The sequence below is a fragment of the Heterodontus francisci genome, chromosome 20 (assembly GCF_036365525.1).
Source record: "Heterodontus francisci isolate sHetFra1 chromosome 20, sHetFra1.hap1, whole genome shotgun sequence".
Lineage (NCBI taxonomy): Eukaryota > Metazoa > Chordata > Chondrichthyes > Heterodontiformes > Heterodontidae > Heterodontus > Heterodontus francisci.
The window spans coordinates 25,765,855-25,792,038 of NC_090390.1; the positions used below are offsets into that span (position 1 = coordinate 25,765,855).

The following is a 26,184-nucleotide window of genomic DNA, read 5'->3' on the forward strand; positions in this document are numbered from 1 at the left end:
CTAATATCTACTTATGTGACTTGGTGTCCGTAATGTTGTGCTGTGTTCTTAAGTCTTCATTAAATGATAACCACAGACTTTATATTCGGATTCAACGCAAACACTACTTATTGTCTTACTTAGCTACATTGCATGATCTCAGGTCCAGGTCTTCTCCTCGCTGGTCCGCGTATCTGTTCTCTGCAAGCCATGTGCTCAGTTTGTGCCTCTCAAAATGGTGTCTCCTCATATAAGTATGCTGATGCCATCAGTCACATCAGTGTCCTGGTCTCTTAAAAGTACAGTTTCTTAAAGGTGAATTCGCCACTACATTATTACCCCCTTTTAAATTTAAAGTGTTCCCCTTTTCTTTAAATATTAACAATTGCAAAATTACATTAAACAAAACTCGGTCGGATTGACTTTTGAAAACTTTGAGGGGATAGGTTTCAGGCACATCACCCTCAATACCAGACTTTTTTTTCACCTGGCTCCCTGTATCATCGATGCATGACATAGTCTTCAAATCGAACAGGTAATTAATGAGGTCTCAGTGATCTCTGTGGATCTCGGCTGTGCTTGATTTGGCTGAACTGCTTCTTGAGCTTTTGCAGACGCGACATCATCAAAGTCATCTTCGTCATTTTCTTCCGGAATTGTTCTGGCATTGCCTTTTTTGAAGAAGGGTGCATTTCTCTTCACAATGTAGTTTCCTCTCTTCACTATGTTCATGTAGCCTTTTCTCTGAACTACCTTAAGCACTCTTAGGTCAAATGATGAGCTCATTTTCAACGTTTTCTCTTGCCAAACCAGGACTTTGTCTCCTTTTATCTCACTATCTTTTGCGTGCATCTGTCATCTGCATGCATCTTTATCCTCTGTTTTTGGCTCTTATCTCGATCATTTAAGCTTTCTGTTGAGTGCGTGTAGGGTTGAGTAGGTGTGAATTTTGACAGTTTGCACTTTGTCTTCTGTTCAGAACAAAGCGTGGTGGGCGGCACAGTGGTTAGCACTGCAGCCTCATAGCTCCAGGGACCCGGGTTCAATTCTGGGTACTGCCTGTGCGGAGTTTGCAAGTTCTCCCTGTGACCGCGTGGGTTTCCGCCGGGTGCTCCGGTTTCCTCCCACAGCCAAAGACTTGCAGGTGATAGGTAAATTGGCCATTGTAAATTGCCCCTAGTGTAGGTAGGGGATATGGGATTACTGTAGGCTTAGTATAAATGGGTGGTTCTTGGTCGGCACAGACTCGGTGGGCCGAAGGGCCTGTTTCAGTGCTGTATCGCTAAATAAATAAAAAAATAAATATAGTTGTGGTCAAATGAGGGGTTGCCCCTTAGGCTTTTAGAAATCTAAAGAGTTGTTTCCAGCTCTTCAGTGCGAGCTGTTTGTATGGTTTTCATTAGGGTGCGCTTAAAATGTTTTACTTTTCCATTCGCTCTTGGCCGTAGAGTCTGATTCTTTGATGGGTGAATCCTAAATGGATAGCAAATTTTGCAAATTCATGACTATAAAATGGCAGCCCCTTGTCTTCTTACTGGGTCTGTAGTCTTGCGATGATGGCATTGAATTTGGGTAGAGTTACTCTTTCAGATGTTGATGTCACTATTTCTACCTCTGGATATCTGCTGTAGTCATTTATTATGATTCACCAGAGGGAAAAGGTCCAAAAAAATCAAATGACACTTGCTTCCAGGGCCTCATGGGCAAGGGTGTCATCTTCAGTGGGTTGTACCTTCATTCGTGGTTGCTTGGCATGGTATGCATCCTTTTACTGCTTCTACCATTTTGTCAATTCCAGGGAACCATATCTTCTCTTGCAGAAGGCCTTTTGTCTTTAGAATTCCTTGATGCATTGCATGCGCAATCTCAATTGCTTTTCTTAAATATGTAGGAAGGACAAGTTTGTTGCCTCTGAATATGAGTCTGTCATGTGCTATGAGCTCATCCTTGCATGATTGGTATACTTTTACATCAGGGTGTTTCCAATCATCATGCTTCTGTGTTTGTAAGGCTTTCATGAGAAGTTTTATCCTTTCATGTCTATTAAAGGTATGATTTCTTAAAGATGAAGTGACCACTACACTACATTACAGTGTCAAATTTTGTAAAGCACCTTGGGGCATTTTATCACATTAAAGGCACTTTATAAATGCAAGTTGTTGTTGAACTCATATTCATCAGTTGGGGTCTTGCTTAAGCCCACAAATCGTGAACTGTAAAATTTCAGCATCAAGTGGTATGTTTGCTTAGATTGGCTGACTTCAGGAACCCGAGATCTTGTGTTAACACTGCTCCAGAGCTCTGGTTTTCAATGTATAAAATCCAGCCAACATCAATTTGAGGGATACATGGAAACATCAAGTACATCCCTGAATACAGCTGCACATCCCCGCTGCTGTTTTATTTTTTCAAGACTTTATCTCCACTAATTGTTTTTTGCCAGTAATTATTATCTTTGATAAGTTTATCTTTGACTCTTCAAGAATTTGCAATAAAATTGTGCCCTTATTAGCTTCCAGTTTGTAGGCACTGATTGCTTGGTGAGTCAAGTCCATCTACAGCCATCTAAAGGAAGAATAGTTTGACCTCAAAATCCTCATTTAACCTCTCTGACTTAGTTGTTTTATCTCATTCCTAATAGGATGTAACATTCCCCTATGAGATTTGTTCTAATTTTCAGTGACAAGTTTGACCTTTCTTCATGCATATGATAACGGGACTTGTCATGGCTTTCAAATATTCCAGCATTACTGAGGTAATGTTTCCTCCATCTATATCACTGTGCTTCCCTACCTGGCTCTTATTATCCCAAACAACTGGTCTGACAACATCTTTGTAATGGTAGAAATTAAATTATTAACCATGTAAATGAGATTGGGTTGATGCACTTTTTAATGGTGTCCCCTCCCCAGTATTTTTTCCCTTACCGAACCTGGATTTTTTTCTTTTTTGCCTCTCCCAGGAGATGATATGGCTCGGAGGAAGGTAGGTGTTTAGTCATGATGATTTGGCCAACATGGTATGGGGCAAGCTTAATGGAATAGCTAGTCTTTTCCTGTCTGTCAGCTTTGTATGTGATGGGCTTGTCTTTCTACCCTCAGTATTCAAAACCTAGGTGAACTTGGTCCCACCCCCATTGTATCTCATATATTGAAAGAAAGACTCACATAAATAGAGCACATCACTGATACAATGAATTTCTTTGCCATCACTTGCCACATTTCAAACAGCAATCATTTTGCAAGTAGAAAGATCCCACAAACAATAAGAGGAATCACCAGTTGACCTAGAGTCATAGAGTTACACAGCACAGAAACAGGCCCTTCGGCCTATCCTGTCTGTGCCGGCCATCAAGCACCTAACAATTCTAATCCCATTTTCCAGCACTTGGCCCGTAGCCTTGTATGCTATGGCGTTTCAAGTGCTCATCAAAATACTTCCCAAATGCTGTAGGGATTCCTGCCTCTACCACCTCTTCAGGCAGTGCGTTCCAGATTCCAACCACCCTCTGGGTGAAAATTTTTTTCCCTCAAATCCCCTCTAAACCTCCTGCTCCTTACCTTAAATCTATGCCCCCTGGTTATTGACCCCTCCGCCAAGGGAAGAAGTTTCTTCCTAACTAACCTATCAATGCCCCTCATAATTTTGTATACCTCAATCCTATCTCCCCTCAGCCTTCTCTGCTCTAAGGAAAACAACCCTAGCCTTTTCAGTCTCTCTTCATAGCTGAAATGCTCCAGCCCAGGCAACATCCTGGTGAATCTCCTCTGCAACATCTCCAGTGTAATCACATCCTTCCTATAGTGTGGTGACCAGAACTGTACACAGTACTCCAGGTGTGGCCTAACTAGTGTTTTATACAGCTCCATCATAACCTCCCTGCTCTGGTATTCTATGCCTTGGCTAGTAAAGGCAAGCATCCCATATGCCTTCCTAACCACCTTATCTACCTGTACTGCTGCCTTCAGTGATCTATGGACAAGTACACCAAGGTCCCTCTGTACTTCCAAGGGTCCTACCATTCATTGTATATTCCCTTGCCATGTTAGTCCACGGAAAATGCATCACCTCACACTTCTCAGGATTAAATTTCATTTGCCACTGCTCCGCCCATCTTACCAACCCATCCATATCATCCTGTAATCTAAGGCTTTCCTCCTCACTATTTACGACACCACCAATTTTCATGTTGTCTGTGAACTTACTGATCATACCTTCTATATTCACGTCTAAATCATTAATGTATACTACAAACAGCAAGGGTCCCAGCACCGAGCCCTGCGGTACACCACTGGTCACAGGATTCCACTCGCAAAAACAAACCTTGACCATTACCCTCTGCCTCCTGCCACTAAGCCAATTTTGCATCCAAATTGCCCTGGATCCCATGGGCTCTTACCTTCTTAACCAATCTCCCATGCGGGATCTTATCAAAAGCCTTACTGAAGTCCATGTAGACGACATCAACTGCTTTACCTTCATCTACACATCACCGCCTCGAAAAATTCAATCAAGTTTGTTAGACACGATCTCCCCCTTGTTCCTGGGGATGTTCATTGATAAAGGATGTTGGTCAGTGTCACAGAAATATAAGCACCTTAGTTTCCCAAGACAAATTTGTTTGCTTTTAGTTAGTTTTGTGTATGGTATTCCTACATTATTTATCTTCTCTTTCCTTATGCATTCTCTCTACCTCAGTCAGGTAGAGGAGTTACCTAGTTTTGGCTAAGACAAACTTTTATTCGCAAACATTGATTTCATTGGGTTGGACAAGACAATTAATTGAATAAGCAGAGTGATAGAAAATGGCCATTTACTCTGAAAACCAAAAAATCATATAAAATAACCTGCCTTTTACAACTCTTGCACATTTAGAGAAGGAAGATACAACGCCTTGAACAAAATGAATACAATTTATTATACCTTTCAGAGAGAAACAATCTAAAGGCCCTCAGTTACAATTATCCAATTGGGCTAGATGGTGGGTTTTATTGCTAAATCCTAAAACTAAAGATAACTAATGGTTCATCTTTTTTGTTTCACCAAATGCTGGTACAGAATGTATGGTTACTGAAGGGGTCAGCCATGTCTAAATTCAGCACTTGTTACCTCGAACTTCTCTCCTTACTTAAAATGGTACAGGATTCTCCATCTTTCCCTGTTTTTCTGTTCATTCTCAGATACACATAGTTACACACAAATAGAAGAGATCCAGCTACTCAGAACATAGTTCAAAATTAACAAACAATGCTAAATTTTGTCAAAGCAGGGAACAAGAAGAATCCCTGTTCCTCTTCAAATGGTGCAGTGGGTCTACGACAGTCACCTAACCCCTTGAAGAGGCAGCGGGCAGCCACAGCTCAACAGGTCAATGGAAGGATAGCAACTCTGACCAGCAGGACTCCCTCAGTATTGAACTTAGTCCAGATTATGTGCTGAGATCCTGAACTCTGAACTGGCGCTTTGAATTACCCTCTATGGTAAGATTTCTCTTTAACCTGAGTGGTCTTTCCTGTTAGTACAATTGTGATTTATTTATTTGTTCTTGGGATTTTTTTTTAAATTTCCAAAATATACTTTATTCATAAAATCTGTAAAAAAAAAAAAAAAAAAATTGGAATATGGGTGATATTGTCACTGTAGTAATTACAGCTATGCCCTAATTACCTTGAGAAGGTTTTGGTGGGTCTTGAACTGTTGCACTCCTTGTGCTGATGGTGCTCCTAATATGGAGTTAGGTAGAGAGTTCCAGGATATTTAAGAAAAAAAGTTTGCATTCAATAGTGACCTCAGGACATCGCAAAGTGCTTTAGGGCTAATGACATACTTTTGAAGTGACGGCACTGCTGTAATGTAGGAAGTGCAGCAGCCAATTTGCGCGCAGCAGGGAACCACAAACAGCAATGTGATAAAGTCCAGATAATCTGATTTCTTTTCAGTGATGCTGCATGTGGGATAAATATTGGCCAGGACAGCAGGGAGAACTCCCCTGCTCTTCTTTGAAATAGTGCTGTGGGATTTTTTTGGCGTCTATTTGAGAAGGCAGCCAGGGCCTCAGATTAACGTATCAGCCGAACGATGTCAGCTCCGACTATAATGAGTTCTTTATGTTTTTTGATGTAATGCAAATGAGATGTGTGGAATCCAGTTTGCTGAAGATCTCAAGCAGGTTTATGACAGTTAACCTATTATATACAGTACAGAGCAAACTATTTACAGAACCTTACTCTGGGTGTCACAGTTGGACAGTGACTGGCTTCGAGTCACATGACAATATCCTGGTACTTAGCTTATTAGCATACTAGGATCTTAAAGGGACATCACTCTGAAAGGCAATCATACAGCATTTCTTTTCTTTCCAAAGATAAGTCTGTATGCTACAAGTCAAAAAACACAAAACATTAGATAACATTAAAATTACTTACAGGTATAGAGATTATGAACTTTACAAGTACAGAGGCTTAAAAGTCCATAGATCGTTTCGGTGGTTCGACAATTCTTGCTTGGGGAATTTGCGTCTCATCTGTTGGTATTTTTTCTGAAGTTTCTCCCTCTCTGCATTCAGTTTCTGTTACTCTGTCTTCAGCCTGCTAATATACTCTGTTGCTTTTCTCAGGATGACCGCTTTTGAGGTCCTGTTATTCTTGGAAAGTTCCGGCACCTCATCTCAAAGAGCCAACAGACAATGCTTAAACTCATTCCTCCTCTGCCTCTTCAGGATATTGAGTGTCCTTCGCTTCTCCTCATCCTCTGCATCTGAAGGTCTTGGGCTGAAGGTTGAGGACTTGTTGGGGGTGAAGACTTGGCCTCATGGAGCTACCTGTCTCTTGTGGCTCGTTGTGGTGCTGGCGGAGCTCTAGAGAGCAGAGGTGACGGTGTGGCATTGTTGTGCTGTTGCTGGATTTCCAGATTGAATCATTTGATGCCGGCCAGAGTCTGTGAGTGGGTTCCAGTCATTGGAGATTTCCCCTTGGCAATGCTCCCCACTGCCAGCCTTTGCTTCTCAGTAGTAACCATGTCAATCTCTTCTTAATCACTGGAGCGTATGGAAACACTGCCTGTTGACAAAGAACTTTCACCATCTGAGTTTGGATCTTCATTCTCTTGGTGTGGCATCTCTGAGAAGGGGCTGATACTTTCCAAACCAGACACTGCGACCCTGGAGGGACTGTGACTTAATGCGCCTACCCTTGGTCTCTTCTGCTGTAATTGGTACCTTGGTGACCTCGTGGATAGTTATGATATTGAGGTCCTTACACACTGGTAATTCTGCCACTGCTGGTCCTCCCATGTCTACCAGGTAGAATATTTGTGGGTTCCATGCTACTTGCCATATCTGCATTGCATTGTTAGTGTGCCACTGCAAGGGATGGTTGACGCATTGTATGCAGATAACTTTACATTTGTCTGTTGTATCATTGATTTCCAATGACTCCGGGACATATCCTTCAGGATTTGCACTGGTAGGATATTTGCAGTAGTGCCGGTGTCAATTTTAACCCTGAATGAATGTTTGCCAGCTTTCTTGGGGCACATGGGGCTGAATTTTATTAGCGCGCCGTACTTGACGGTGGCGAGCTTTGAAGTCGGCAGACTTCCAACACGGAATCGCCGCCACTGAGCCCCTGTGATATTTTGCGTGGGGGCTCATTTAAATGGAGGGGGCAGAACTGTCGTCCCCAATGACGTAAAGAGGGCGGCCGCCACACAGGCTGCGCCATTTTTAAAGGGCTTCAAGCCCTTACATGAAATTGTAAAGGGGAATTTGTGTCCATTTGTTATTAAAATTGTATTACAACCTGGAGGCACTTTCAACCTGCCACCCCCCCCCCACCAAATGCTTGTTTTAGGGCCACCGACCCTGAATAAACTCTATGACCATCAGGATCTTCCACCCGCCCCAACCTCGTAACATTTGCCCTTCAAACCCTCCCCACCGTACCCACAGCCAATAGAAAGTGTTTTCCCTGCTCCCCCTCCACTCCCGCCCTGAAATCTGCACTCCTCTCCCCTCCCTCGCCTTGGAACTCAGCCTGCAAGTTGCGGTTGGCGCCTGTAATATCACTGTGGGACGGCCGCCCGGTCCAGGTAAGTTCATTAACATTTATTTTAATGCATTTTAATATTGAAATGAAGACCCCGCCACTTGATGATGGGGTGGGGGGGTGAGGGCACAGCTAGGCCTTGCCGCCTCTGGTAATATGCGGCGGGGCCTTCTCGGCATCAGGAGTCGTGGCAGGCCGCTCCCACATGTACTTTACGACCCCCCCCCCCACCTCTGCCATGACCCCCGATGTCAAGAGGCTGGTAAAATTCAGCCCATGATAAAAGTAACTAAAGCTTCCAGTTGTTTGACTTCATCAACATGATGTGTTAGGTTCGCAATGTGAAACACCTGTTTGTCTTCTCACTGAGAATTACATCTCTCTGTGTTTTGTCTCAGGTCTGTTTTGCTGTGGAATTTGTGTATCAGCTTGCTTTGATGCAGGTCTCTGGAGCTCTTCTTGCTGCTGTTGCCCTGTTGCTACCCCGTCTTCTGTTTGCTTGTGTCCTACTGTGACTTCTGGCTGTATCTTTGGAGCTAGATTTCCTGCATAAACGGGGCCCAGTGTCCTCTGCACTGCACGCCTTGCACAGTTCTTGAAATGCAGGACAACTTCGCGGTGAGTGGGACAAACCACACTTACACAGCTTGCTTGCTCTTTTTAACCTAGTTATCGTGCCAATACTATTGGCTGTACCTAGTGCTTGCAGGTGCTGTTATCCAGCTACAAATGGCTTCATATTTCCTGCCATCTTCTAGCAGCTCATCAATGCTGTGACCTGTCTTTTTCCCCCAAGAGGTCATTCTGAAATGCTTCAATGGGTGTTGATACAATCGCCAACTCCATTATTTGATCCGACAGCTCAGTTTCTGAAAAATCGCATTTGTTTCCCATACTACAGCATCTGCTGATGAACTGATCTTCTGATTCCTATTGCTGTTGCCTGTAGGACATCAATTCCAGGCACTGAATTTGAAAATTCACTCTTAATTGGAGCTGATCATCTAGCACTTTCCATATCTTTGTGGGATCTTTCTGTTCATCTTCAGATAGGATAGAGGCATTGATTCTTTATGATCCCTCATTTCCAACTGCTATTAGTATTTTTACAGTCTGCTTCTCTGGTTCTACAATAACTTGATCTGTGAAGCATAACTGCATTCTCTGTTTAAAAGGTTTGAACTCAGATAGGATATCAATGGCCCTCCAGTCTATGCTGGGAACTTTTTGGTATCCATCTTTCTGCTGTTCTTTGCTTAAAACTTACTTTAAGACTTGTTCTATGACTCTGCACTGTTTTCCCCTTTAAGAAGCTCTGTTGTTGAGACTAACTGCTTTGATTGAGAGGAGCAAGTATTTGATAGTGTTCTGTGTTTATCTTGCTTGCAGCACTTAAGCATGTCTGTTTACACAGCTGTTCAATAGGTGGTTCATTTTTTTCACTAGAGTTTGTTTATGTTCTTCACACTTGAGTGGTTTAATGTTTTTTATATCTATAGCTATGGCTGCGTGAATGGAAGCTCTTCATGCTCAAGTGGTTTGATGATTTTTTTAAACTTTGGCTGCGTGAATAGAGACTCTGCAGTGATCGGGGTTTTCCTATGCTTTTTGCAATTGGAAGCCTCCTGTAATGGCTACGACCTTGATCAGCCTGGGAGAGGAGTGGGGTCTTCCCTGTTTTTTTTTTACGGAGTCTTCCGAAAAATATCAATCTTTTAAGCACTTCAAAGCTTGTTTTTTTTTAAACCAGTATCCCTTGACCGTTGGCACAATGACTCACCCGATTTACTTGCAGCCTGTCGTTGTGAGCTCTGTCTTCTACAGCTGGAGGTAGTTTCTTTCTTCTTTCCACTTTTTGGGCCAGTATTTCTGTTGAACTTTCTCTCCAGTGGCTGTAGGAAGGGTAGTTTTTACAGCTATTTTACCTGTGATCTTCAATCTCAGACTTTGTCTTCTCACCACAACTGCCACCATATGATGAGTTCTTTATATTGTCTGATGTAACATAACTGAACTCCACCCATTTCATATTGCATTATATTGTATAATTGTATTATATACAATACAGAACAAACTATTTACAGAACCTTACTCTGGGTGTTACAAGTGCAGAGTGACTCTGGCTTCACGTCATATGGCCAGATCCGGGCACTTAGCTCATTAGCATACTAAGATCTTAAAGGGACATCACTCTTCAAGGCAATCACACACCACCGACAGTGCAGCACTCCACTGGAGTATCAGCCAAAATTTTGTGCCCAAGTCTCTTGATTGAATGTCAAGCTGATGATGCCTTCATTGAATATTTTATCAGTGTTTCAACCTAATTGTGGATGGTTTATTGACTCTGCAATGCTGATAGTCGTTATGGTATTGGTTCCCGTATGAAATAGCCATCTTGATTATAATCTTACTGCTTAATATTCACTTTGTCAACAGTTTCCTTTACGCTGTTGGTCTATATTTTTTGTCACCTCCAGTTCTTTGACCACTAATAGTCTTTGTACTCCTTTGTAATAATTTCCTATCTCCTTATTGATTCATAAGCTTTCTGTCCTGTCAGACCTTTGAGATTTGTTATCAACTTGTTTGCGTTTGACATCAGGGTGGAAATTTTAAGAGAACTATTGACCTTTGATTTTGAATACTCTAGTTTGCAGGTGGGTCCTTGTGTACTCCACTGGTCTGTACTGAAGGCCCTCAATATCTATGTTTCCCTTTGTTAAAACCCAAAGTCCATCATAAAATGGCAGTCAAAATGTACTGTACTAGAATTCAGTGCCAGGATTGAATGGGAGCGAAGGGTACAGGAACTGGCATGTCGTAATGGAAGGCTTTTAGCACCCAGAATAGGAGGGGGTGGAGCTTGGGTGAGCCAAGCATCTGGAAAATCACATGGGTGAATTTTGTGAACCGTGTTTTAGAGAGTAGTTGATTTTATGTACTTGTTGCATCACAAACTACTTTTTTAGAGTTCTTGACAGTCCCCTGAAACGAGGATGGCATCCGCCAAGCTTCAAGATTTGTGTGTCCTCAGGTGATTCAGCAGGCCAATCCTGGAGTCACAGGTCTTTGGCTGAGAGGACAAGAGTTGCCTTGAGGAAGGAGATTTCTCAGGATTCCGCTCTCCTTCCGCTTTCATTGCTTCTCCGCAACAGAGTTTATGCGGTCAGTTTCCAACTGTGTTGCAGCTTGTTGGATGAGGGACTGCCACGTGGTACGGTTTGTGGCAAGTTCCTTCCATGCACCGATATTAATTTGTTCCCTTTTCAATGAGACCTTCAGAGCGTCCTTAAAATATTTTCTCTGTCTTCCTTGAGATCGAGTGCCATCCTTAAGTATCCAGACAAGTGAAGCTGATTTCACATAATCATGGTAGCAATGCTAAAGGAATTGGCTTCAGTGAGGATGCTGCCTTTCCACTTGACTTTGAGTATCCTGTGGAGACACTGCTGGTGGAAATTCTTCAGGGCCTGGAGGTGCCCCAGTCTTGGAACACAATAAAGCTGGAGCCAATAAAGCTACAGGAAGGTCTTTGAAAAGCAATTTTCATAGACCTGACTGATTCATTTTGTGGCAACAGTGAAGCATTATGATAAAAATGTATTTATGCTGATGTTGAATTTATAACCTGTTAGAAATAGCATGTGAGGGGTTAAAAACCCACAGTCACGTGGGATATTTCTCACAAGGAAGAGCCATAAGCTTGAAGATGCAACAGGGTTTCAAGTCATTTTCATATGCTCTGAGTTGTTAGGGACAATAATAGCTAATTTAAGGTACTAATTTGATAAAATCACCCCACAGGTTTCACATTACATGGCAAGCATCATCAAAGACAGGATATATGTTTAATATCAATAAGGGAAATGTGAGCTTGCATTTCAATAGATACTAATTACAGTAAACAATCAGCCTTCCAGCCAACAGAAAAAGTTTAAGTTCTGAAGAAGGGTCACTGACCTGAAATGTTAACTCTGCTTCTCTCTCCACAGATGCTGCCAGACCTGCTGAGTATTTCCAGCATTTCTTGTTTTTATTTCAGATTTCCAAAATCCGCAGTATTTTGCTTTTATTTTAAGGTTTAAGCTTGTGCTGGCCAGTGAAGAAGTTAGGGTCAGTTTGAAACTGCAGCATGTTTTATCATGGAAAAAGAGAACTTCTGTTTTAGCATCCATGTAACGAGAGAAAGCAAGCAGTGACTTTATTATTTTATGCACCTAGAATAGAAGCATACAATTCATGCTTTATACTGTTCATCTACCTGTTTTATTTAAATCAACTCAGTTCATTTAGAACCCTGAGTTTTACTCAGTATATATTGCCCTTCAAGGACAAGTCAAGCACAAGGCAGTGTATGATACCTTCCAATTAGGAACATAGGAGCAGGAATAGGCCATTCAGCCCATCGAGCCAGCTCCGCCATTCAATACGATCATGGCTGATCATCCACTTCAATGCCTTTTTCCCACACTATCCCCATATCCCTTTGTCATTGGTATTTAGAAATCTGTCAATCTCTGCTTTAAGCATACTTACTGACTGAGCTGCCACAGCCCTCTGGGGTAGAGAATTCCAAAGATTCACAACCCTCTGAGTGAAGAAATTTCTCCTCATCTCTGTCCTAAGTGGCTTCTCCCTTATTTTGAAATTGTATCCCCTGGTTCTACACTCCCCAACCAGGGGAAACATCTTACCTGCATCTACCCTGTCTATCCCTTTAAGTATTTGGTAGGTTTCAATGAGATCACCTCTCATTCTTCGAAACTGTAGAGAATACAGGCCCAGTTTCCCCAATCTCTCTTCATAGGACAGTCCCACCATCCTGGGAACAAGTCTGGTGAACCTTTGCTGCGCTCCCTCTATGGCAATAATATCCTTCCTAAGGTAAGGGGACCAAAACTGCACACAGTACTCTTGGTGCAGTCTAACTAAGGTTCTATACAATTGAAGCAAGACTTTGCTACTCCTGTACGCAATTCCTCTTGTGATAAAGGCTAACATACCATTAAGTTTCCTAATTGCTTGCTGCGCCTGCATGTTAACTTTCAGTGACTTGTATTGCTAAAATTGCTAGAGTACAAAGTAAGGGCTCACCCGTTGTCTACTTTGATGTTGTGCAGGTTCAGGCTCTGCATTGTGCAAGCGACGCGATCCACTTATGCGAGTGGTTGGTGATGCTGAACCTGAGAAATTATCTAACCTAAAAACTGTGCCAAATATACTATGCATGTTTGATTTTTTTTCTATATGGTGAATGTTAAATCTGAGAAAATCAGTGATTCATGCCATATGCACACACTGGACTGCAGGCGCAGACTCGTTGCAAAGCTTTTAATTATGTCGGTGGGTATGGCAACTCAGCATATACTTCCTTTTAACACCTGCAGGATAAATAAATGTTTCACAATGTTCAGGTCAATTTAAGGTCCTTTCAAGTTAAGGTGTGGTTGTTTTTTTTTAAATCACTGGTAGCCTTGAAAATTGTTGATGAATTGCACTGAAAGATCTGAGTGATTTATTACAGGTATGTCTTGTGCAATAGTAGGTCTCAGTCAATGTAGATACAGCACAACACAACGTTAATAATGGAATCATGAAAAGGTGCTCCAGGGAATAATTTGCCTTAGCAGGCTGTTCTTGGCTGTAACTGGAATTTTAAAATATGGGTTTCGGGGTCAGCCATGACTCAGTGGGTAGCATTCTTACTTGAGTCAGAAGATTGTGGGTTCAAGTCCCACTCCAGAGACTTGAGGACAAATTCCAGGCCAACACTCCAGTACAACACTGATCGAGTGCTGCACTGTCATCGGTGCGGTCTTTTGAATGAAGTGTTAAACCATCTTCCCTTTGTCACATAACTCAAGTTTAAAAATAGAACAGAAACACTGGTAACAGGGGAAGAAGTGGGCAGAGAAGCCCCTTTTATTGGACAAGCCCAGGGAGCAGCAGCGCGCACCTGAGAGAGACAAAACTTGCAGACTTTTGGTTGTAGTGTCTGTGTGTTTTGCAGTCTGGAGTGAGCAGCTGATAAAGTTAGCCTACCACTGAAGAAACAAAGGAAGTAGAGAAGACCACAACCCAGCTCACCCTCCAGCGTCACTAAAAGACCGTGAGTAATCCACTCTGTCAATTAATCTCATCTGTCTTTGAGGAAAAGCCTGCTAGACTGGTTCTCAACGCTACCTGAAAAGAACTGTTGTAAAAGAACTCGGTGATCTATCTACATGTACTTGGAAGTTAGACTATTTGGCAGTTTTGGAACACAACGTATCTTATCTGCTGTTTTCTTCAATATGAGCAAATACTCAGCCCAAGTGTTTTTTTTTGTCTGTAACAGAGCTCTGAATGTAAAAAAAAACCTTTTATTTTTCCGGTTACCCAGTGCTTGTATGTGTGTCTGTCAGTGAGCGTGAGGAGCTAAGGTAAAAAGGGGACTTTAAAATTTAAATCTGTGTGTTTATGCTTTACTTCATTACTAGTTTAGACTTGTTTTATAATAAACTAATAACTTTGTTGTTTGTTAAAGAAACCTGGTTAGACTGTTTTATTCTGGGAAAAATAGAGTATATGATTGACTGTATAAGTAAGAGGGAAAATGTACAAATATATATCGTGACCTGTGGAGAAGTGGAACTGGAATAGACAGTGCACTTCTCCCGCCTCGGTTGTAACATATATAATTGGGGGCTTTCTTTTTGGGGTAAACCCAACACTGATGACGTACAATTGTAAGTGGGTAATAATAATTGGAAAAGGAAAAAAAAAAGAACCAGGTTTCTTGTGCAATAGAGTAAAGTTTACACCACCAGAATGACATTAACATTTGCTGTGACTTTTCTGGGGAAGGAGGATGTATTCCTGAGTGATTTGAAAAACTTAACTAAGGTTAAAGTAAAGGATTTGGCAGAACTGTTGATGTTAGAGTTAAAACCAGGAGCTAAGAAAGCAGACATAATTTCAGTAGTAGCACACCATTTGAAATTGCAAGAAGAGGAAAGCAAACCAGAGGTAGTGCAGTTGAATTAGCTAAAGTTCGGTTACAGATGAGACAGCTTGAACTGAAAATGAAATAGAAATGAGAAAACTTGACCTACAGTTTCAAAGGGAGCTAGCAGAGTGGCAAGAAAGAGAAGGAAGGGAATTTGAATTTAAAAAGCTGGAACTAAGACAAAGGGGTAGACTTGACTCCAGGGAAAATACTGGTGAGGAAAGATCTGGCAACAGCCCAGGACCCAATGGAAAGCAGTTTAAATTTGTGCAAGCCCTCCCGAAGTTTGAGGAAAGGGACGTAAAGGCATTTTAAAATTTCTTTTGAAAAGATAGCCAAACAGATGAAGTGGTCAAAGGAAAGCTGGACACTACTTATGCAAAGCAGGTTAATGGGTAGAGCTCATGGTTTCTGAGAAGGCTTCTGCAGATTATGAGATGGCAAAAAGGGCTATTCTCGCTGCGTATGAATTTGTCCCTGATGCTTACCGACAGAAAGTTCGGAACCTCCAGAGATTGTTCGGGCAGACTTATGTAGAATTTGAGAGGGTAAAGCAAATTAATTTTGATTATTGGATATGTGCACTAAAGATGAATATGATAATCATAGGGAACTAATTCTCCTGTAAGAATTTAAAAATTCACTCCCTTAGTAAGAAACCACATAGAGAACCAGAATGTTTCAATGGCAGCGGAAATTGCTGATGATTATGAGCTTGTGCATAAGCCCAAACCCTTTGTCCGTCACCCCAACAAACCCAAGAAGGATAGAAAGTGGGAAAGTGAAAGGCAGGCAAGTAGCCAACTACAAGTAGGGACAGCTGGGAATGCCCAAGGATCTCCTCCTCAGGCCAGAAAGGAAGGTTCTGAGGGTAGAAGTGAGGCCTAAGTGTTACCATTGTCACAAGGTTGGACATCTTCATGCAAAGTGCTGGAAATTGCAGGGAAAACCCATGGGACATATTAGGGTACACAAAGCTAATGCAGAGAAAGGGGCTCTGACTGACAGTACAGCAGACAAGGCTGTCGCTCTGACTGCAGCTGTAAGGCTAAATGCAAAAACCGCTGTGAGTGCAGGCATTGTGAATAAGACGCCTGAGAGTTATAAGGAATTCCAGTCAAAAGGAAAAGTAACTCCTTATCCCTCAAGTGAGGCAGGTAAACCTATACTAAGGGATACAGGAGCCACACAAACTCTTTTGCTGGGGAAAGGCATAACATTTCCACCAGAGAGCACACTGAATGCCAAGGTTTTAGTGAATGGTATCGACGGGGAGTATATACACGTACCTTTGGAACGGTAACTGTAAGAATTGTTCAAAGTTTGTCAGTAGACAGAGTTGACCTACTCCTGGGGAATAATTTGGCCAGAGTGAAAGTAGCAGCTTCTCCAGTAGTCACGGATAAACCAAGAGAAGTTAAAGAGAGAGAACAGTTGCAGGCAAAGGTTCCAGGAATTTTTCCTTCATGTGTAGTAACCCAAGCAATGGCTAAACAAGTTTCATTGTCAGAGGCAAAATTGGCACCACCGTCAGATAGTCAAATATCTGAAACTTTCTTTAGGGATTTGGATAATTCGAAGGAAATGTTTAATAAGTCTTCTCTGATCAAGGCTCAGCAAACTGATCCCGAGTTAGATAAAGTGGCACAATCAGTTATAGCTGAGGCTAAAGGAGTTCCAGAAGGCTATTAAATTAAAAGTGAGATTCTGATGAAGAAGTGGAGATCTCCTCACAGACCTGCGGGCGAAGAATGGACGATAGTTCATCAGATAGTGGTACTGCCAAAGTGTCGCCGGGAACTATTAAGGATAGCGCATGAAGTTCCTATAGTGGGACATGTGGGGATCCAGAAGACCAAATCACATATAAGTCGGCGTTTTTACTGGCCAGGTCTTTCCAAGGACGTGGTGCAGTTTTGTAAAACTTGTCATATGTGCCAGACTGTGGGAAAACCGCAACCTGCCACAAAGCTGGCACCTTTAATTCCCATACTAATTATTGGAGAACCATTTAATAGGGTGTTGGTAGACTGTGTAGGACCTTTGCCAAAGGCAAAAGCGGGACACAAATATATACTCACTATCATGGATATGGCTACTCGGTTTCCAGAGGCCATTCCCTTGAGAACAATTTCTGCGAGCATAGTGGTAGAGAAGTTAAACCTTCCCTAATCACTAGATATGGATTACCGAGTGAGATTCAGACATAACAAGGTCCAAATTTTATGTCTAAAATTTCTCAGGAAGTTTTGGGTAACTTGGATATAACACAGTTAAATTCTTCAGCATACCACCCACAGACACAAGGAGCTTTAGAAAGGTACCATCAGACCCTCAAAACAATGATCGGGGCATACTGTCATGAATATTCCCATGGTCGGGATAAAATGCTGGAATTTCTTTTGTTTGCCACTAAGGATTCACCTAATGAATCTACGGGCTTTAGTCCTTTTGAATTAGTTTATGGACATGAGATAAGAGGTTCTCTAAAACTAATCAAAGAAAGGTTTTTAGGACAGAGGGGCAAATCTTCTTTGTTAGATTATGTATCTGTGTTCTGGGAATGGCTCATGAGAGCCTGCAAAGTGACTCAGGACCACCTTAAAACGTTTTAAACAACTATGAAGAAATGGGCAGAACATTTCAACCAGGGGATGTTACTGTCTTTACAGGGTGAACCGTTGAAAGCACGGTTCAGTGGTCCATATAAAGTGGTCAAGCGAATTGGTGAAGTAAGTTATTTGATTGACACCCCAGATTGCTGGAAAAAGAATCGGTTGTGTCATATCAATATGTTAAAACAATATTATCGCCAGGAGAAGGATAAGCAAGCACAGTTTTGTCAGGTAGTATGGAAAGTGAGGGATGTAAGGAATAGTGAGAACAAGGCAGGAGGCAGCCTAGACAGTTCTCAAATTGAACCTCCTACTATCCGGTTAACTGAATTGTTAGGGAGATTGGACACTATGCTTTCATGTTTAGATGCAGACCAATGAGAAGACTTAACAAGGCTACTCACAGCATTTAAAAGAGTTTGTAGCAATAAGCCAAGATGTACAACCTTATCTACACATGATGTGGATGTAAGGGAATCCTTTCCTATAAAACAGCATCCTTACTGCTTAAGTCCAGAGAAACAGGCCCAGGTAAAAGCAGAAATCCAATACATGTTGGAAAACCACCAAATAGAACCCAGTCAAAGCAGCTGGAGCTCACTAGTAGTAATAGCACCTAAACCTGATGGTTCAACCAGACTTTACAGAGACTACAGAAAAGTTAATGCAGTAACAAAGATTGACTCCTGCCCAATTCCTCACTTGGAACAACTGGGGGGCTCTGTTTGGAAGGTTGCAGTCTGCTGATTTGGTGATAAACTTTGTGGAAAAATTTTAAAACCAGAATGCCAGACTATGCCAATGGAGTTTACTATTACAACCCTATCACTTAAAAATTATCCACATTGCAGGCAAAAATAATATTAATGCACTCTAACTTCAAGTTATCTGAATGAAAAGAAGGTACAGAGCAAAATTGAATTAACTACAAGAAAAGAATGAATGAGTACGAGTGTGAAAATGTATTTCAAAATTTTTATCTTCTATTTTTCCCACACTTTGTAATGAAACACATTTAAAAATGGCATTTCATTCCTCCAAGGATGGAGGTGTTATGAAGGTGCTTCTGTTTTTTTTCATGAATTTTTTTTTGAGGAATTCATAGTCAAACTGAATAAATGTTGGGCCAGTTTTTTTCGAGAGAGAGTCATCAAGGGGACACTGAAAGAATTGGTTTAGCAACAATGTTTGCTGGCTGTCACATGAATCATTTAAAAAAAAGAACAGAAACCCTGGTAACAGGGGAAGAAGTGGGCAGAGAAGTGACAGGCGGCACTTTGATTGGAAAAGCCCAGGAGCAGCAGCTCACACCTGTGAGAGAGAAAACTCACAGGTTTTTGGTAGTAGTGTCAGTGTGTTTTACCTTCTGGATTGAGCAGCTGATAAAGTTAGTTGCTGAAGAAGCGAAGGAAGGAGAGAAGACCACAATCCATCTCGCTTCCAGCATCCAGACCCATGGGAAGTCCACTGTGTCAGTTCATCTCGTTTCCTGTCTTTGAGGAAAAGCCTGCCAGGCTGGTTCTCAACGCCACCTGAAAAGAACTGTTCTAAAAGATCTCAGTAACCCATCTACATGTACTTGAAAGTTAGACTGAATGCCAGTTTTGGAACACAACATATCTCATCTGTTGTTTTCTTCAAAATGAGCAAGTAATCAGCCCAAATGGGTTTTTTTTGGTCTGTAACAGAGCTCGGAATTTAAAAAATCCCTTTAATTTTTCCGGTTACCCGGTGTGTGAGGGGCTCAAGTGAAAAGGGGACTTTAAAATTTAAATCTGTGTGTTTATGCTTTACTTCAATACTAGTTAAGACTTGTTTTATAATAAACTGATAATTTTGTTAAAGAAACCTGGTTAGACTGTTTTATTCTGGGTAATATAGTGTGTGATTGACCGTATTGGTATTTGGGAAAATTTAAAAATCAAAGTGATTCCTGACAACGCAGCGGCCCACTGCCGTCATCAGAGTGCGCCAAGCTGTGCACATGTGCAGTTATATTTTGCCAGGACTTAGCGGCGCATGCGCGGGATGACGACATCATATAGAGCTAACGTTATCGCATATCCGCACCAGGTCCATCTTCGTGCATGCGCGATAAAGCGTCATCGAGTATCCAGCTTCTAACTCAGCTGGAGGAAGCGGTTGAAAGGGAGACTTTGAAGCTGGAGTTCTCGCCCCTTGCTCCAGGCCTGATGCTTCCTCCCCTCAGCTGCTCGCTCCAGACCTTGCTGCTCCCCTCCACTCCCCTGGCTGATTGTTTTCCGCTTCACGCTACCCAGCTGTCCGGCAGCTCGTTCCTCACCCCCTCCTCCCCCTCCAGCCGCTAGCCCAAGGCTGCATCGCTTCCTTTCTCTCAGCTACTTGCTCCTACATCGCCTCGCCACCCCTTGCTTCTTTGGGCGGCGCGTGGAGACTGATGAAACATGGGAGCAAGAGGAGGGAAGCAGCGCGGCCCAGTGCTCACGGCTGGGGGGGGTGGCAGGGGAGCGAGCGGCCGACCAGAAAGCGGGTCAGCGCGAGCAGGGAGCAATCGGCCAGGGAAGTGGAGCAGCGAGGTCTGAGGGAAGGAAGCGGCCGGTGGGGGGATGCGGCTGGTTGGGGGGGGGGGGTGCGGGAGGGAGTGGCGCAGTGGTTAGCACCGCAGCTTCACAGCTCCAGCGACCCGGGTTCAATTCTGGGTACTGTCTGTGTGGAGTTTGCAAGTTCTCCCTGTGTCTGCGTGGGTTTCCTCTGGGTGCTTCGGTTTCCTCCCATATGCCAAAGACTTGCAGGTTGATAGGTAAATTGGCCATTATAAATTGCCCCTAGTATAGGTAGGTGGTAGGGAAATATAGGGACAGGTGGGGATGTGGTAGGAATATGGAATTAGTGTAGGATTAGTGTAAATGGGTGGTTGATGGTTGGTACAGACTCGGTGGGCCGAAGGGCCTGTTTCAGTGCTGTATCTCTAAACTAAACTAAACTAAAGTGAGTTGCTGAGGGGGGAGAGCAGCCAGTGGGGTGGGAGCTAGTTGCTCCAATTGGGTGAAATCAGTCCTGGTCAGTCATATAAGATTTGGCAGATGGAGTTTAACGTGGATAAGTGTGAGGTTATCCATTTTAGTCAGAAGAATAGAAAGGCAAATTGTTATCTAAATGGAGAGAAACTTCAGAGTGCTTTGGTGCAGAGGGATTTGGGTGTCCTCGTGCATGAATTGCAGAAAACTAGTTTGCAGGTGCAGCAGGTAATAAGGAAGGCAAATGGAATTTTGGCATTTATTGCTAAAGGAATAGAGTATAAGAGTAGGGAAGTGTTGCTGCAACCGTACAAGGCATTATTGAGACCGCACCTGGAGTATTGCGTACAGTTTTGGTCCCCTTACTTGAAGAGGGATGTAGTCGCATTGGAGGCAGTTCAAAGGAGGTTCACTAGGTTGATTCCAGAGATGAGGGGTTTGTCTTATGAAGAGAGATTGAGCAGTTTACGCCTTTACGCTCTGGAGTTTAGAAGAATGAGAGGAGATCTAATTGAGGTATATAAGATGATTAAGGAGATTGACAAAGTAGACGTAGAGAGGATGTTTCCTCTGGTGGGGCAGTCTAGAACGAGAGGTCATAGTTTTAGGATAAGGGGTAGCAGACTGAAAACACAGATGAGGGGAAATTACTTCTCTCAAAGGGTCGTGAGTCTGTGGAATTCACTACCCCAGAGTGCGGTGGATGCCGGGACATTGAGTAAATTTAAGGAAGAGATAGACAGATTTTTAATTAGAAATGGGTTGAAGGGTTATGGAGAACGGGCAGGAAAGTGGACTTGAGGCCAAAATGAGATCAGCCATGATTGTATTGAATAGCGGAGCAGGCTCGAGGGACTGAATTGCCTACTCCTGCTCCGAGTTCTTATGTTCTTATATAAAAGAATCGCAATAACGAATTGGCAGCACATTTTATACTCTGCCCCATTTTTCATCAATCGGGGTGCCAATTCATTATCTTCCAATGGAAATTCAATCATAAAATTTCTTTTGTATTTAATAGGATTACTGGAATATTAAAAAGAACTGAGGACTACAGTCAGTATCATATAACTACATAGCATATTACTGCAGTTCCATCCAACTTAATGTAAGGTTAGTTTCCTAGAACGATCTAGCCATAAGCATTTCCCGTGATAAATTGAGCAGTGCCATCTTTAATCCTGACTGCTGCCTGAATGTTGCAGACAGACGTTCCAGTTGAAGAGCCTGCATTTACGCATGTGCAAGCACTGCGCCACCTAGTGGTTGTGTTGTTAGCAAATGCAGCCTTTAAAAATATATGTTGTGACCTCCTGGAGAAGTGGGACTAGAATAAACAGTGCACTGCTCCCGCCTCAGTTGTAACAACACCTTGAACTCTTAACACCTCTTACTCTTTCCGTTCTATTTATCTTCTCTTGTGTGTGCCTGTGAGAGTGAATGCGTGCATGGGTGGTGCTGCGAACATTTTGGGTGATTATTATTTAATAAATATTTATCTTCTGTTTAAACCTATGAGAAAACCTGCTGCTGTCTGTTTATTTGGCAAACAAAATGGAGGGGCTGAATTATTAAACAAAACACTGTCTGTGGCCAGTTGGGAGGTGAACAGTGGAAACTAGCCACGCCATCACCCACCTGGCCATAATAACATGAGGACTCAAATTCTGGTCCATTAGCTGCTGAAAGGTGAAAGGTTTTTCTTTGGCAGAATTTGTTGACGGTATCTGTCAATACTTTTATCAGGTCCTGGATGGACAAGTTGGCATTTCCCATTTAATTAGCTTGTACACCCCCAACATGGAGTAAGCGTCACATTTTCTAAATTTTCTAAAATCATTACAGGAACTCCATGACATATCAGGTTTTGATATCATAATTATATGGTTTGACCATTCACTGCAACTCTCACTCCGAGCTCCAGCATTGCCCTAATCTCTTGGGAGCTCTCTTGTCGCTTCACCTCAGGGATCTGGTGCAGTTTCATCAAGATGATTATCCCAGAGGCATTATGATAATGTTTAGTATCATTTACCCAGGTTGTGAGGTAAAACATTCTTATTTTTGTTAATGAGCAGTTTTGTTCGCTGCTGTGCCATCAGTTATTTGGCCAGGTGAACCTGGGTCTTTTTTTTCCAAAAGGTGCCCCAGCTCAGATAAGGGTCTCTTGAACTCTTCATGGTTTTGCAGATTAATACAATAGATCTTCCTCTTCCATCTTCTCCCCAGCCGACTAGTTTACAGGCCCTACTTGTTCCATAATCTTGCTTGGGCCCTGTCATTAACCCGTACGTTTGCTCGTGTGAATGGTGACCAGAAGCAAAACTCAGTCACCCTGCCAGAACTGCCTCACCCTGGCTTGCTTCTTGTCATAAACCATTGCCTTACTTGGCCTTTCTAGGTGTTTCCTTCACATAGGAGAGACAGCTTCCACCCTCGCCCTCATGATCAGGCTGTGTTCCACCATATTCTGTTCCTCCCATTCGTCTCTAATAATATCCAGAAGGTCACAGGGTTGTTTCCCCATAGAGAAGCTTGAAAAGGTGAAAACCCTGTGAAAAGATGAATTGTAAACATTAAACATGGTAACCAGAGATCCCAGTTCTTGCCAACCCTGTCCACAGCTTTCTTTAACATTTCAAACTTTTCAAAATTTTATTGAAGCACTCTACAAACTCATCAGTCAGGGAATGATGTATATCAAAGCTCTTATCAAAGTTACAAATGAAATTCTATGCGACTTTGACAAAGGCAAACTATCCCTCCTCATCCTTCTCCACCTTTCTGCAGGCTTTCACACAGTTGATCACACCATCCCCCTCCTGTGCCTCTCCACCATTGTCCAGCTGTGTGGGACTGAACTCTTCTGGTTCAATTCTTACCTCTCTAATCGTAGCCCAAGAATCACCATCAATGGCTTCTCTTCCCATTCCCACATAGTTACCTCTTGTGTCCCCCAAGGCTCTCTTCTTGGCCCCTTCCTATTTTTCATCTACATGCTGTCCTTCAGCAACATCATCCAAAAACATGTCACCGTACATGTGGAAATTGATGTCAACACCCAGCTTTATCTCACCACCACCTCTCCCAACCCCTCCACTTTCTCGAAATTGTCAGACTGCTTGTCTGATATCCAGTACTGGATGAGCAGAAATTTTCTTGAATTAAAGTTTGGAAAGACTGAAGCTATTGTCTTCAGTCCCTATTACAAACTATGGTCCCTTGCCACAAACTGCCCAGTAACTGTCCGAGGCTGAACCAGACTTTTCACAACCTCGGTGTCATATTTAACCCAGAGATGAATTTTCAACCACATATCTGTGCTGCTACTAAGACCGCTTATTTCCACCTTTGGAACATCGCCCATCTCCGCCCCACCTCAGCTCTTCTGCTGCTGAAACTCTCATCCATGCTTTTGTGAACTCCAGACTTGACTATTCCAATGCACTCCTGGCTGACATCCCCCATTCTACCTTCTGTAAACATGAGGTCATCCAAAACTCTTCTGCCTGTTTCCTGACAGGATTTTATTCAGACAACAGGGGTCTCGATCTCCGGAAAAAGTGCCACCGAGAATCCCGCATTGCACCTTCTGTGGGAGGCCTGCTGAATCAAGTGCCAGTTAGGCACCAATTAGGACAGCAGTGGGGCCTTCCATGGAATCAAGGTGCCGGTAATGGAAATCCCACCCTTTGAGGTCTGGGTGGCAGCTCTTTAACTGAGCAGCGCCACTGCGGAGGCGGTGGCTGCTCCTGGTGGAGCACTGTTATACAGGCCCCCACCTGCCAACAATGAGGAGTATTAATTTTGCCACATGAACATTAATATTAAAATATTACTAGAGTGAAGAAGGAACTGGTTAAAAAACCCACAATGGATCCTTGGTTAGAGAGACATTTTTGCATATTAACAGACAGTGCTTGGGAAGGACAAAGGGGCTACTCCCTGCTCCAACTTAATCCACAATGGGCTTTTGATTATCAGACGTTGAGGGTGGAGGAGCTCGTGTTCCATGTTAACTGTTAAGATGGCCGAATACACACACAACGTGGTCAGACCAGTTTAGTCACATGACTAACTGGCTGTTGCAGAGTTTTGAATTGAGAGTTTTAAATTGGCCACAGAGAATTTGAATAGGGGAGAAAGCTCCCGGATCCTGGATTGAGAACATCTCTCTCTTGTCTGCTCTCATCTCTTTCTCACCAGCTTTGGAATTTATTGAAGACACATGAACCCCAAGAGAGAGAAAAGTCTCCTACAGTGAACAAGGTTTAAGAAGAATACTAGGCCCTAATGAAAAGCAAGAATCACCTACAAAAGGACTCTACAGTGAGCTTGAAGCACAGTAACAAGAAACTCTTCAGATATTGCCTCAAACCTCTCCACTTCATTTTTTTCTCTTTTCGTTCTCTATTTGCGTGTGCGTAACGCGTATGCATGCTAGTGTGGGGCATGCACGTATCCGTAGGCATTAACCAAATTAGAATGTAAGTTTTAATAAATTTCACTTTTCTTCTATAAACCTAAGAAAGCCTGTTTGTGCTCATTTCTTTGCCTTATAATTGGAAAGTGGTGAACAAGGATTCACCAAGGGGAAGCTCAAAACACTGTGTGTTTAGAATTAAATCCTGTTACAGTAAGACCAGGTGAAGGCTGAAAGGAGCCCCAAGCTACCTTTCTCATCTGGTCGTAACAAGCACCCACCCAAGGCCAAAGAGCGGTGTTGGACCCAGGCCACAGGTTGGTCAGGATGGGAGGGGTCTTATGGGGTGGGGGTTGCGGGGGAGGGTGTTGTAGGAGGGTTGACAGCAAGAGCAAGGGGGTGGCTCTCAGAGTCCCCCCCCCACTTCCCAAGGCTGGGACCCTTGTTCAAGCACTAAGTGCCTTTTAATGAGGGACCCGCCCCCTCCAGAGGTGGCAAGAAACCCAGATGGTTTTTCTTGCTGTGCTTCCCATGTGGCAACCGGCCTACCCAACGCTCGGCTAATTGTGGCAGCGGCCAGATGAGGCCCTTAACTGGGCATTAATTGCCCACTTACGGGCCTCAATTGGCGGGTTGGGAATGCCGTTTACAGGCCTTCCCACCCTGGACTTAATTTTGGCGGAGGTGGGAAGATGGTCGGGTCCGCCCGCCACCATCCCACCCAATAACATGCTCTCCCGGCCTCCAAACCCGCCACAGATAGAGCATAAACTTTCCCACCCCTGCATATCCCCATTGACCTCATAACCTCTGTGCTTGCTAACCAACACTGGTTCCTGGTTAAGTAATGCCTCGATTTCAAAATTCCTATCCTCATTTTCAAATCACTCCATGCCTGCCCCTCCCTATCTCTGTAATCTCCTCCAGCCGTACAAACCTTCGAGCTATCTGTGCTCATCTAATTCTGGCATCCCCAATTATAATCGTTCCACCATTGATGACCATGCCTTCAGCTGCCTGGGACCTAAGCTCTGTAATTCCCTACTAAATTTCTCTGCCTCTCTGCCTCATTTTCCCCCTTTAAGATTCTTCTTGTAACTTACCTCTTTGATCAAGCTTTTGGGCATCTGCCCTC

The 26,184-nt window shown here is 43.0% G+C and overlaps 1 pseudogene; it reads left to right on the forward strand.

Moving 5' to 3' along the window:
• Positions 1 to 1,535: 1,535 nt before the first annotated feature.
• LOC137380853 (uncharacterized) lies at positions 1,536 to 25,966 on the forward strand (annotated as a pseudogene).
• The last annotated feature ends 218 nt before the right edge of the window (positions 25,967 to 26,184 follow it).